At 54.7% G+C, this 12,898-nt stretch overlaps 1 protein-coding gene across 2 annotated transcripts in view; it reads left to right on the plus strand.

The window, feature by feature from the left end:
• The first annotated feature begins 685 nt into the window (after positions 1 to 685).
• The window catches only part of LLGL2 (LLGL scribble cell polarity complex component 2), a 49,923-nt gene continuing 37,710 nt past the window's right edge, over positions 686 to 12,898 (plus strand). Inside the window, exons 1-2 of one of the 2 annotated variants that reach the window (XM_030828362.1) lie at positions 702 to 803; positions 7,971 to 8,034. The gene's annotated coding sequence lies outside the window, so the exon portion shown is untranslated. Of the gene's footprint in view, positions 804 to 7,970; positions 8,035 to 12,898 lie in introns of both variants that reach the window. The other variant, XM_030828361.1, reaches the window with a different exon arrangement.

Here is a 12,898-nt window from a genome sequence, read left to right on the forward strand (position 1 = left end):
TGGCGAGAGGCGAGAGGCGCCACCTGCAGCTGGGCAGTGGAGCGCGCTGCAGCCCCGGCTTCCGCGCCCTTTCCGCTCCCGCCTCTCGTCGCTCCAACCTCCTCCCTCGCTTGTGCTAAAAATTCCACCCGCTGTTGCAGACCCTCCGGCCGACACGGAGGAGGTGGGCGCCCCCCCCGAGGAAAGGCGTCTCGCCGCGACGACCCGGTCCCCACACCATCCCTCTCGTGGGGCTGGAAACCCGGCCCTGCGTCCCCCGGTCACCCTCTCTGGGCTGGGCTCTGGCAGAGGAGCTGGCCCGGATCCGCCCCTCCCTCGGCAGCTCCGGGGAGTTGGAGGGACGGCTCCCCTGGAGTCTGAGAGGCGGCCCCGGACCGCGGGCGTTCCGGGAACTATTTCCGCTTGCGGGAGGCGGTGGGACACTGGGCGCGGCGTGCCGTTCTGCGTCTAGGTGCGCGCAGGTGAGGCCGGGGCGGGCCCGCGGAGCCCCGAGCCAGTTCGCGAGGCCCCGCCCCGCGCTCCCCGGGGCCGCGGATTGGCGGGAGCGCAGCCCCCACCCCCGAGGGTGCCCCCGCCCCAGCGGCGCCGAGCTGGGGGGCGGGCCGGGGGCGGGGCGCTGGGCCCCGGCAGGCTCGCCCTTTATGTAAATAGCGCGGCTCCGCCCCAGGCTCGCCGCGCCGGAGGTGAGCAGGAAGGAGACGGCCGCCCAGCAGCCGGTGGGCAGGCGCGGCGGAGCGAGCGGGGCCGGCGGTGGGCGCCGAGGGACGCCGAGGCCTCGGGCGGGGGCCGGCCCGGGGTTCCAGGTTAGGTGCGCGCGGGACTCGCCCAGCCGGGCCCGCCCCCTCGGGGCTCCCACCCGGGGCGGGGAGGCCGGGGAGGCCCAGGACCCCTGGGCTGTCGGGCCAGGGCGGGAGGGCTGCGCCCAGGTCCGCGCGCCTCGCCCCTGTCCGCGTCGCTGTGCTGGCGTGGGAGAGAGACACCTGTAGAAAGTTCCGCGGGGAACTTCTCTGCCTGATCCGCGCGATGACTGAAACTTGGGCTTGGGTTTGCACAATAATGTTGGCTCAGGAGAACAGGTGCCCGGGTCGGCTGGGGGTGCGGGGGGCACCGCGGGCAGAGACGGAGTCCCCGGGCCCACGTGCAGGCGTCAGGCCAGCGGGGTTGGCGACGCGCGTCTGCGGTGACCCCCTCCCCACAGGCGGCGGCCGGAGCGCGGTGCCCCGGCGGCTTAGCCCCTGCCCCTGCCATCTGGGCTGTGTCCCTGCCGGCCCTTTGTGCCTCCTAATCCCCGGACGCAGGAAGCCCGCGGGAGGGACTTCGGTCTCCGGCCTTTCTCCAGCCGGGGCGGCTTTGGACACCTTCATATGACTGTGCGGAGACCCAGTCTCCCCTCCATGCTGACGGGTGGGGTTTGCGCTGTGGGATTTGGAGAGAAGTGGAAAATAATATCTTGCCAAAGAAAGTGTGTCTTAGTTTGTTCCGGCTGGACGATTGGTGGACACACTGGGCCTTGGCTGTGGGGAGAACTGACCGTAACCAGGGGAGCTGTAGAGTGGCGCTTTGAGGCTCTCACCTGAACAGGTGAGCTTTGAGTGAGGAGGGTGCCCCTTCCCCTGGGGATCCGTATGCGACTGCCGGCAGCCTTAACCTGGGCTCCAGGGACCCCCTGCAGGAGTTTGTAGTTCAAGAGAAACTTGAGTTCTCTTGAAGGGGCTACAGAGAGGATTCTGAGCAGGGAGCGGGCAGGGAGGGAATGGGTGTGTCAAGGTGACAAGGAAACGCTGGTAGGAAGAGCAGAGCTGCCACAGAAGAGCTGTGGCTCAGCCCGGGGGAAGCCAAGGTCAGAAGTGGCAGTTGAGGCTGGGTGCATTGGCTCACGGCTGTAATTCCAGTACTTTGGGAAGCCAAGGCAGGAGGATCGCCTGAGCCCAAGAGTTTGAGACCAGCCTGGGCAACATAGTGAGACCTCGTCGCTACAAATAATAAAAAAAATCAGCCAGGCATGGTGGCGTGCACCTGTAGTCCCAGCTACTCAGGAGCCTGAGGTGGGAGGATTGCCTGAGCCCAGGAGGTGGAGATTGCAGTGAGTCATGATGGCGCCACCACACTCCAGCCTGGGGACAGAGTGAGACCCTGTCTCAAAAAAAAAAAAAAAAAAAAAATGGCATTTGAGGAAAACTGAATCTGTGTGAGCAGAGGCACGAGGAGAATTGTGGGAGAGATGTCTCAACTTTATTTTATGAACTGAGCTTTGGGGTTTAGTTTTCTTGGGCGATCTTCCCACAGTGCTAGCTGTGGCAGACAGAACTCAAAACTCAGCTCTTAAGCTTCTAATCAGAGTTCACGCCTTTCCTCTGAAGTTAGACTGGGCCCATCTTTGTGGGGGCCCCTGGACGGGGTTTCCAGGGTCCAGGGTCATTTGGCATCCCCATTCTTCCTTGAGGCAATGGAGTTTCCCCTTTGGTGTCAGATTAATATGCTTTTAATTATATGAAAATGACACTACATTCATAAATAATAAATAAAACAGAAAAAAGTAACTTTTTTCTCTTTTTTTCTTTTTCTTTTTTTTAAACTAAGTTGACCAAATTCTTTTTTTCTTTAATAATATATTTTTTAATTTGTAGAGATGGGATCTCACCATATGTTACCCAGGCTGGTCTCAAATTCCTGGACTCAAGTGACCCTCACACTTCAGCCTCCCAAAGCGTTGGGATTACAGGTGTAAGCCATTGTGCCCAGCTGTTAGTAACTTTTTTTTTTCTTTTTTTGAGGCAGGGTCTTGCTGTGTCACCCAGGCTGGAGTGCAGTGGTGGAATCACTGGGCGATGGAGGCTCACTGCAGCCTCGACCTCCCAGGCCCAAGTGATCCTCCCACCTCAGCCTTCTGAGTAGCTGGGACTACAAGCGTGCAGCACCATGCACAGCTAATTTTGTATTTTTTTTTAGAAAGGGGGTTTTGCCATGTTGCCCAGGCTAGTCTTGAACTCCTGGGCTCAAGTGATCCTCCTGCCTCCCAAAGTGTTAGGATTACAGGTGTGAACTGCCACGCCAGACCCGTTAGTATAAATAACTTTTTAATATACCACAACATTAATAGAAAAAAAGGCCAGGCATGGTGGCTCACACCTGTAATCCCAGCACTTTGGGAAGCCGAGTTGGGCTGATCGCCTGAGGTCAGGAGTTTGAGAGTAGCCTGACCAACATGGAGATACCCTGTCTCTATTAAACATACAAAATTAGCTGGCCATGGTGGCACATGCCTGTAATCCCAGCTACTCGGGAGGCTGAAGCAGGAGAAGCGCTTGAACCCGGGAGGTGGAGGTTGCAGTGAGCCAAGATCATGCCATTGCACTCCAGCCTGAGCAACAAGAGCGAAACTCCATCTCAAAACAAACAAACAAATAAACAAACAAAAAATGGCCCATAATCCCAGGTGATTGCTGTTCATTTAAAAAATAGAAAAGGCAATAGGAGCCCATAGTGGGAAAAAGGAAACATTGTAGAAAGTGTAAAATTAGAGAGCAAAAAATTAGGCCGGGCAAGGTGGCTTATGCCTGTAATCCCAACACTTTGGGAGGCCAAAGTGGGTGGATCACGAGGTCAGGAGTTCGAGACTAGCCTTGCCCACACGGTGAAACCGGTCTCTACTTAAAAATGCAAAATTATCTGGGCGTGGTGGTGAGCGCCTGTAATCCCAGCTACTCAGGAGGCTGAGGCAGGAGAATCGCTTGAACCCAGGAGGCAGAAGTTGTGGTGAGCCGAGATCGTGAGATTGCACTCTAGCCTGGGCAATAGAGTGAGACTTCGTCTCAAAAAAAAAAGAGAGAGAGCAAAAAATATCCCTCCTGCCTGACAGTCCTTTTCTTTTTTTTTTTTCTTTGCGACGAAGTCTCCTGTGTCGCCCAGGATGGAGCACAGTGGCGTGATCTCAGCTCACTGCAACCTCTGCCCCCTGGGTTCAAGCAGTTCTCCTGCCTCAGCATCCCGAGTAGCTGGGATTGCAGCAGGTGCCACCAGGCCCGGCTAATTTTTGTATTTTTTGTAGAGACAGGGTTTCGCCATGTTGGCCAGGCTGGTCTTGAACTCCTGACTTCAGGTGATCTGCCTGCCTCCGCCTCCCAAAGTGCTGGGATTACAGGCATGAGCCGCTGCACCCGGCCCCTGACAGTCCTTTATTTTCATCCTTCTATCCTTCATCTCTTTAAAAACAAAAAATAAAAAAATAATTAAGCCGGGCGCGGTGGCTCACACCTGTAATCCCAGCACTTTGAGAGGCCAAGGCGGACAGATCATGAGGTCAGGAGATCGAGACCATCCTGGCCAACATGGTGAAACCCCGTCTCTACTAAAAATACAAAAATTAGCTGGGCGTGGTGGTGTGTGCCTGTAATCCCAGCTACTTGGGAGGCTGAGGCAGGAGAATCGCTGGAACCCAGGAGGTGGAGGTTGCAGTTAGCCAAGATCGCGCCACTGTACTCCAGCCTGGTGACAGAGCAAGACTCCGTCTCAAAATAATAATAATAATAATAATTTAAAAAAAAAAGACTTTTAGTGTCTTTCTAGGCTTCAGGTGTAGTTTTGACTCGTTCTTTGCCAAGTTCTTGCTGTGTGACCTTAGTGTGGTCACTGACCCATGCTGAGCTTTGTTTTCACAGATGAGAAGATAAGAAAGGTCACCAGCACGCGTGGCCTGCCACACAGCAGGTACCCAGTGAGGGCGCACTCAGCTTCCATGAAGCATAAGAGGCGTCGGTCTCTCCCAGGCCTTTGGGTAGGCACTTGGGCCTTTTGGAAGTGCCTGATGGGTTTAGGGAATTTGTCTTCTCTGGAAATCAGCTGATGGCTCATGAATTTGTAATATTTTAAAAGTCTCTGGCTGGGCATTTTGGCTCATGCCTGTAATCCCAGTGCTTTGGGAGGTGGAGGAGGGAGGATTGCTTGAGCCCAGGAGTTCAAGACCAGCCTGGGCAACAGTGAGATCGGGTCTCTACAAAAATTTTTTTTAAAAATTAGCTGGGCATCAGCTGGGCGCGGTGTCTCATGCCTGTAATCCCAGCACTTTGGGAGGCCGAGACAGGCGGATCACAAGGTCAGGAGATCGAGACCATCCTGGCTAGCAGAGTGAAAACATGTCTCTACTAAAAATACAAAAAATTAGCCGGGCATGGTGGTGGGCGCCTGTAGTCCCAGCCGCTCGGGAGGCTGAGGCAGGAGAATGGTGTGAACCCGGGAGGCGGAGCTTGCAGTGAGCCGAGAACTCCAGCCTGGGCGACAGAGCGAGACTCTGTCTCAAAAAAAAAAAAAAAAAAAAAAAATTGCTGGGCATCGTGGTGTGCACCTGTTGTCCCAATTACATGGGATCGCAGGAGGATCGCTTAAGCCCAAGAGTTTGAGGCTGCAGTGAACTATGATGGCGCCACTGCACTCCAGCCTGGGTGACAGAGTGAGACCCTAACTCACAAAAAGAAAAAAAGTCTCTAGGGGTCAGAAGTTTTTCAGTGAGGACCTTTTTCAGGAATTGAGGGCAGCAGTGGAGGACGCGGACTCTCCTAAACGGACCTTGCATTCCAGTGGCCCTTGATGCTTCCCTTGCTCCTTGGGAGGGCCAAGAGTGACAGCTGGTTGCCTGGGAGTCTTTCCTGTGGTGGGGATGTCGGAGAGCGCAGGATTAAACCTGCTCTAAGTTCTGCCTCAGCTGAGGAGTGCTTGCTGGGTACACCCTCCTCACCCTGCTGGGTGGCAGGGCAGAGAGCACAGGCCTATGCTGCTCTGTTGGCATTAGGAGACTTTCTAGGAATGCCACTGTGCCCCCTTTCAACCTTGCTTGGGGAGAGGATGTCCTCACCTGCCAGGACTTCCCAGCCCTGGGACCCTCCCTTCCGAAGACGAAGTGCTGCCTGGGGCCAGGTGGCCCACAAGCCCCTGCCCGCACTGTGGGAGATCTGCGCATCTCTGGCAAGAGCCTCCAGGAGCCATCTAAGGGGTTTAGTTTCCCCGGGGAGCTATTCGCTCTTCCTGGTCTTTCCAGATGAGTCAAAAGCAGCTGTTGAGACATCTGAGTTGGGGGCCAGAATGGAGGCCCAAGAGACCAATGTTCTTTCTCCTGGGCCGGCTGCTTTGAGCAGCACTGGCTGCCTGGACTTATCTGACCTCAGTCCTCAGCTCTGAGAGGCCCTCCTATCTCTCTTAGGTCATGTCGTTCTCAGGGTTCCTCCTGGGGCGAGGCATGCCAGGTCTGCTTGGCAATGCTGTTTTCCTCTGTCAGGAGCAGTTTGCAGGGAGAAAACTGGGGACAGGGCAGGAGACAGGCGTACCCCAGCGGGGCCACCAGCACTGCTTGCCCTCCCCAGCCCTGGCTCCTTAAGAATTCCAAGGAGACCCTCGCTCGCTGTGCCCGTGGCCATGGCTTTGCTCGGGTCCTTTTGGGGTGGCCTTCCCCACAGCCCTGCCTCTTAGAGGAAAGTGGCTTTGAATACTCACCCCACTCTTCTTTCCAGGAACCACAGCGAATTCTTGAGTTAGGAGAGGCTGCTCTGGGCGTGGGGACGAGGAGGCTGAAAGGCACCTGACTCTACCCTTCAGGAATTCGGCAGAGACTGGAGCCTTCTCTCGAGACACCTGACTCAGTGTTCCCAGAGTTTGACGAGAGGGACATCTGGGCACATGACCATATGACTGTAATAAATTTTATATACACACACACACACACACACATATTTTTTTTTTTTTTTTTTTGAGATGGAGTCTTGCGCTGTGGCCCAGGCTGGAGTGCAATGGCATAATCTCGGCTCACTGCAGCCTCCCTGGGTTCAAGTGATTCTCCCGCCTCAGCCTCCCCAGTAGCTGGGATTACAGGCGCCCGCTACCATGCCCAGCTAATTTTTTGTTTGTTTGTTTGTTTTGAGATGGAGACTCGCTCTGTTGCCCAGGCTGGAGTACAATGGCGCGATCTCAGCTCACTGCAAGCTCCGCCTCCTGGATTCACACCATTCTCCTGACTCAGGCTCCCGGGTAGCTGGGATTACAGGCACCCGCCACCACACCCAGCTAATTTTTTTGTTTGTTTTTTTGTTTTGAGTCTGAGTCTCGCTCTGTCACCCAGGCTGTAGTGCAGTGGCGCGATCTCGGCTCACTGCAACCTCTGCCTCCTGGGTTCAAGCAATTCTCCTGCCTCGGCCTCCTGAGTAGCTGGGATTATAGGCATGCACCACACCTGGCTAATTTTTGTATTTTTAGTAGAGGGGGGGTTTCACCATGTTGGTCAGGCTGGTCTCTAACTCCTGACCTCATGTGATCCACCTGCCTCAGCCTCCCAAAGTGCTGGGATTACAGATGTGAGCCACTGCGCCCAGCCCTCTAGTAAATAATATTAACATTTAATATAATTCTGGAATTCTCTGGGGGTCCTGGAGCTTTGGTTAAAGGCAGGTCCACAAGGGTATTCCGAACAGGATGCCACGCATGACGTCCACAGGGCCCTAGCCTTGGCTGGAGACTTGAGGACAGAGTAGGGAAGTTCCCTGAGAACCCTGTGGGGTCCTACCTCAGTGTTTTGTGGGGTCAGTGATTGGCAGATAGCTTTTCTAGTTAATCCCTAGTCAGTCTTAACTGTTCGTTCATTCATTCAAGTATTTTCTTTTTGTTTTTTGAGACGGAGTCTCACCCTGTCACCCAGGCTGGAGTACAGTGGCACAATCTCGGCCCACTGCAAGCTCCGCCTCCCGGGTTCACACCATTCTCCTGCCTCAGCCTCTGGAGTAGCTGGGACTACAGGCGCCCACCACGATGCCCGGCTAATTTTTTGTATTTTTAGTAGAGACAAGGTTTCACCATGTTGGCCAGGATGGTCTTGATCTCCTGACCTCATGATCTGCCCGCCTCGGCCTCCCAAAGTGCTGGGATTACAGGCGTGAGCCACCGCGCCCGGCCCATTCAAGTATTTTCTGATGCCTCTTGTGTGGTTCTAGATGTTGGATGTGATCCTTAAACAAAGCAAAGATGTCTGCCATTGTGGAAAGTTCTTTCTAAAAGGTGAGAAGCCTGCGTGACAGAAAGTAAAAGTAACTAATAAATTGTGTTAAAAGGTGATACGGGCTATAGGGTAAAAAGAACTAAAGCAACAATTGGGAACCTGCATGCTAGGGGACAGGTTACAACTTTAACAGGTGGCTAGAGTGGGCCTCTGCCAGAAGGTGACATTTGAGCAAAGCTTTGAAGGAAGTGAGGGAGCTGTTTAAATAAAATTCCAGTCCCTCCCATGAGGCACCTGGATGAGGCCAGCACAATCCCCACCTCCTGGAGCTAACATCTGGAAGCTTCTGGGGACAGCTGTTCCAGTTTTAGGGCAGGTAGGAGGCCCTAGAAAGGGGCCTGATTGGACGGGCGGGGTGGCCTTTCCACACCAGCCCCAGGCAGGTGGTCCATCTTCTCCCCAGAATGGTTTTGCTTTTCCCTGGACTTGACTTTCTGCCAGTCACTTCCCTGGAGAGAGAGTCTGGTGTTGGATTGTGAAAGGGGGCTAAGGTCTCCAGAATGGGGATACATTCCCACCTTCCACCCCATCCTCACAGGCCCAGGAGGGGCAACAGAAAAGAAACTTCAGGAGGAGTCTAGGCACGGCGGGAGGATCCTCTTGGGGTTGAGGGATGGTTATGATTCCATAGGATAGATGGTGGGGGGGAATGGAGGCTGACCCCAGATGGGGCACATCCAGCCTGCGAGCAGGCAGCGCCTTTGTCCTGGGAGAGAGGCCTGACCTGAGCAGAGGATTCTGCAGTCAGATTGGAATGCAAATTGGGACTTGGATTTTTTTTTTTCTTCTTTTGAGAAAAAGTCTTGCTCTATCACCCAGGCTGGAGCGCAGTGGTGCCATCATAGCTCACTGCAGCCTCAACCTCCTGGGCTCAAGTGATCTTCCCACCTCAGCCACCTGAGTAGCTGGGACTACAAGTGTGTGCCACCATGGCTGGCTAATTTTTAAGTTTTTTTGCTGAGACAAGGTCTCCCTAAGTTGCTCAGGCTGGTCTTGAACTCCTAGGTTCAGCGGATCCTCCTGCCTCGACCTCCCAAAATGCAGGGATTACAGGCATAAGCCACTGAGCTTGGCAAAGGACTTGGACTCTTAAGTGTTTGAGCTTGGGGCCACTCCGAATCGATCACTTCATAAGTAATTGTAAGAATTAAATGAGGTGGATATAAAGTGTTAAAGTCACATCCAGCCATAGCTAGCTCTGAATCCCTTTTACTACTTAGCAACAGCAGGGACGACAGTCCTCCGTTCATGCCCCCATTCCCTCTGGTTTGTGTTCCCCTAGATCCTACTCCATGGAACTGCCCTTCAGCCAAGGTTTGGTTGCTAAGCTGCTGGCCAGGGACCTGCCTGGTACTTCTGGGAGATTGGGCTTCCCAGGGCGACATGGGCACTTGCAAAGCGGCTACAGGCATCTGAGTTGGCACAGATGCCGCAGGGGTCAGCAGCTGCCTCTGTGGTTTAGATCCCTGCCCACCACTGCCATCAGAGTAGGAGGTGCAGGGGCGGATTCACATCCGTCAAACAGGTGGCCACAGCCACACTCAGGCCTCACACAGGATGTCGCAGAGGGGAAAGCAGCTTCTTAATCAGCAGCGGGCTGTGGGGAGCACGAGCGAAGAAGAGAGGAGAGCATGGGACATCAGGTGGCACGCCCTGAGAGCAGGCAGCTGGCGCTGGGTGCGGCCCTGGGGGCCCTCTCTGGTTTCGGCTGGGTCTGGAGTCCTGCTGCTGGGTGTGGACTCTCCCAGCAGATCAATGAGATCAATGGAACTTCCCGAGCTATGGAGGGAGTTTCTTGAGGGCTGGCCCCTCCCACATCTCCAGGCCAGAGGGCTGGCTCGGCTTGGCCAAGCCTTGGTCTCACAGGGACAAATTAGCCCAGGTGCCCCAAACGGTGGCAGGGCGGGAGAAGCAGTCTGGCCTGGGAATCCCCTCTCCTCTGGGGCACAATCACATCTGCCACTTAGAGCAAGGGGGGCCCAAGGCGAGTCCACCCGTATGCAGTTATTCTCTCTCTGCCCCCACTGGTCTCTTTCTTGAGCTCTTGAGATGGAAGGCAGGCCAGAGTGTGGATTTTCTGGCCTGTCACCAAGTGGAGAGCTCTCCTGTTCTTTCCAGGTGGGTGTCCAGGCGTGTGGACACCTGTCCTAGACCTAGAAAAGTTTTGCCGGCCAGCTGCAGAGGTGGGTGAGTGGAACAGGGAGGAGGGAAGGAAGCAGTTGATCAGCTGCCCACAGGGAGCTCTCAGGCTGGTTCCACATGCAAGGCACGGACTTGGGTAGAAAGTGGATGGGAACCAGCCACAAGACAGCAAGCCTCGTGCGGCCCGGCTCTAAACCCTGGTGCCCGCCGCAAGGGAACAGAGCAGGGCAGAACAGGGAGGGTGGCTCAGAGGCTGGTCTGGTGACAGGCAGGAGTGGAGACAGGTTGGATGGCCTTTAGAAGTTAGGGGGGTGGAGAAGGTTTTCCCGAGAAGCCTCGTCTCAGAGGTGGCGCTCTGGCCAGGTGGCAACCCCAGTGACCGTTTCTGGTGTTAGACTTGAGGACTTGGGGGGCTCCTCAGCCTGTGGGCTCCTGAAATTGTCTCTTCTCCACGTTCCTCCCAGGTGTGTCACTGAAGTACACAGCACCTGAGAGTTTGCCAAGCCCGCTCCCTGGCCCCGCTTTAAAGCCTCAGGACGATGGAATAGAAAAGTCCTTTCTACTCAGGACCCTGAAGCCCAAGGTCGCACAGCTAGTCCCACCTGCCTGTCTCCCCCGCTTTCCGGACCCAACTATTGGGTATCTCTAGGGGATACCTCTCCCCACTCAGGTTGCGGTGGCTGGAGAGGAGCCCACGCCTGGTGAGCACAGGACATTCCACCAGCAGGATGGGGCTGGACCCACCCTCCTGCCTGACCATGCCTGGGGCCTCATCCCTTCTCTTATCCACCCCGCCTAGGAGGCAGATAAACAAAAAGGAGAAAAAAGAATCACCACTAATCTCATAACCCTTCCGAGTACATTGTCAAATACAGGTATTTTTAATAGATTCTGCCTGACTCTTGGATTCTTTGTACATATAGTCCCATGCCATGAAATGGTCTTTTGTCCATTTATTTATTTATTTATTTTTTGAGACGGAGTCTCGCCCTGTCGCCCAGGCTGGAGTGCAGTGGCGCGATCTGGGCTCACTGCAACCTCCGCCTCCCAAGTTCAAGCAATTCTCCTGCCTCAGCCTCCCGAGTAGCTGGGGTTACAGGCACCCACCACCATGCCCGGCTAATTTTTTTAGTAGAGACGGGGTTTTGTCATGTTGGCCAGGCTGCTCTCAAACTCCTGACCTCAAGTGATCCGCCTGCCTTGGCCTCCCAAAGTGCTGGGATTACAGACGTGAGCCACAGCGCCTGGCCCTTTTGTTCCTTTTAATGACTGGAAGCCTTTTGTCATAGGCCTGAGCACACTTCACCTGTCCCCTGTTGTGGACCATTTAGGTCGCTTCTAATTTTTTCTGACAGCTTAATAAACAGCACATCAAGGCCAGGAGACATGCATGAGGCTGGGAGGCTGTCCCTGTCCACCATGGTTTTAATGGATCATTTTATCCTAAGGTGTGTTTCTTCCCCATCTGAACCCATCTTGACCATTCTCAGGACTCTGAGATAAAATAGTCCCTTTACCCCTTAGGATAAAATGATCCCAGGTTGGGTGTGGTGGCTCACGCCTATAATCCCAGCACTTTGTGGGGCCGAGGCAGGCAGATCACTTGAGGTCAGGAGTTCGAGACCAGCCTGGCCAACATGGTGAAAACCCCAGCTCTACTAAAAATACAAAAAAATTAGCCAGGCATGGTGGTGGACACCTGTAATCCCAGCTACTCAGGAAGCTGAGGCAGGAGAATTGTTTGAACCTGGGAGACACAGTTGTAGTGAGCCAAGATCACACCACTGCACTCCAGCCTGGGGGACAGAGCGAGACTCCATCTCCAAAAAAAAAAAAAAAATCCCTTAAAACCATGGTGGAAGGGACAGCCTCCCAGCCTCCCAGGACTCTGAGAATGGTCAGGATGGGTTCAGATGGGAAGGCTTTTTGGAAGGTGACTCTTTTTTTTTTTTTTTTTTGAGACAGTCTTGCTCTGTTGCCCCGGCTATAGTACAGTGGCACAATCTCAGTTCACTACAGCCTCCGCTTCCTGGGTTCAAGCGATTCTCCTGCCTCAGCCTCCTGAGTAGCTGGGACCACATGGCGCCCATCACCACACCTGGCTAATTTTTTGTCTTTTTAGTAGAGACGAGGTTTTGCTGTATTGGCCAAGCTGGTCTCAAACTCCAGGCCTCAAGTGATCCGCCCGCCTTGGCCTCCCAAATTGCTGGCGTGAGCCACCGTGCCCAGCCTGGAAGGGGGCCGGGCTGATTGAGGGGGCAAGAAGGTATTTCACACAGAGAATGGCAGGGACCATAGTGAATGGGGCCAGGGTGGGGCTGAGTAGATGGAGCAGCCAACGCAGGGCCAAGGAGAGAGGGCCAGTGACATGCAGGAGGGAACGGCGGGGGGAGGGCACACCCCATCAGGTCCCTGCCTAGGACAGCTCAGGAGGCCCACTTTGTCATCTCTCTCATGTCATCTGCACAGACCTCTGCATTGGGCCCCCCACTTATCTTCATCCTGAAACATAGAAGCCTCTCTCATCTTGAGGCTTTGCAGCTGTTGTTCCTTCTGCCTAACACACTGTGCCCCAAGTTGTCTGTGGCTGGCCCCTTCCCACCAGTCAGTCTCAGTGGAGACCTCGCCTCCTCTGTTCATTCATTCATTCAACAGATAATGAGTGAGCACTTGCTGTGTGCACTCGGATACGGCAGTGAGTAAAAGGACAAAAGGCCTTGA

This window comes from Nomascus leucogenys, chromosome 14 (genome assembly GCF_006542625.1).
Source record: "Nomascus leucogenys isolate Asia chromosome 14, Asia_NLE_v1, whole genome shotgun sequence".
Lineage (NCBI taxonomy): Eukaryota > Metazoa > Chordata > Mammalia > Primates > Hylobatidae > Nomascus > Nomascus leucogenys.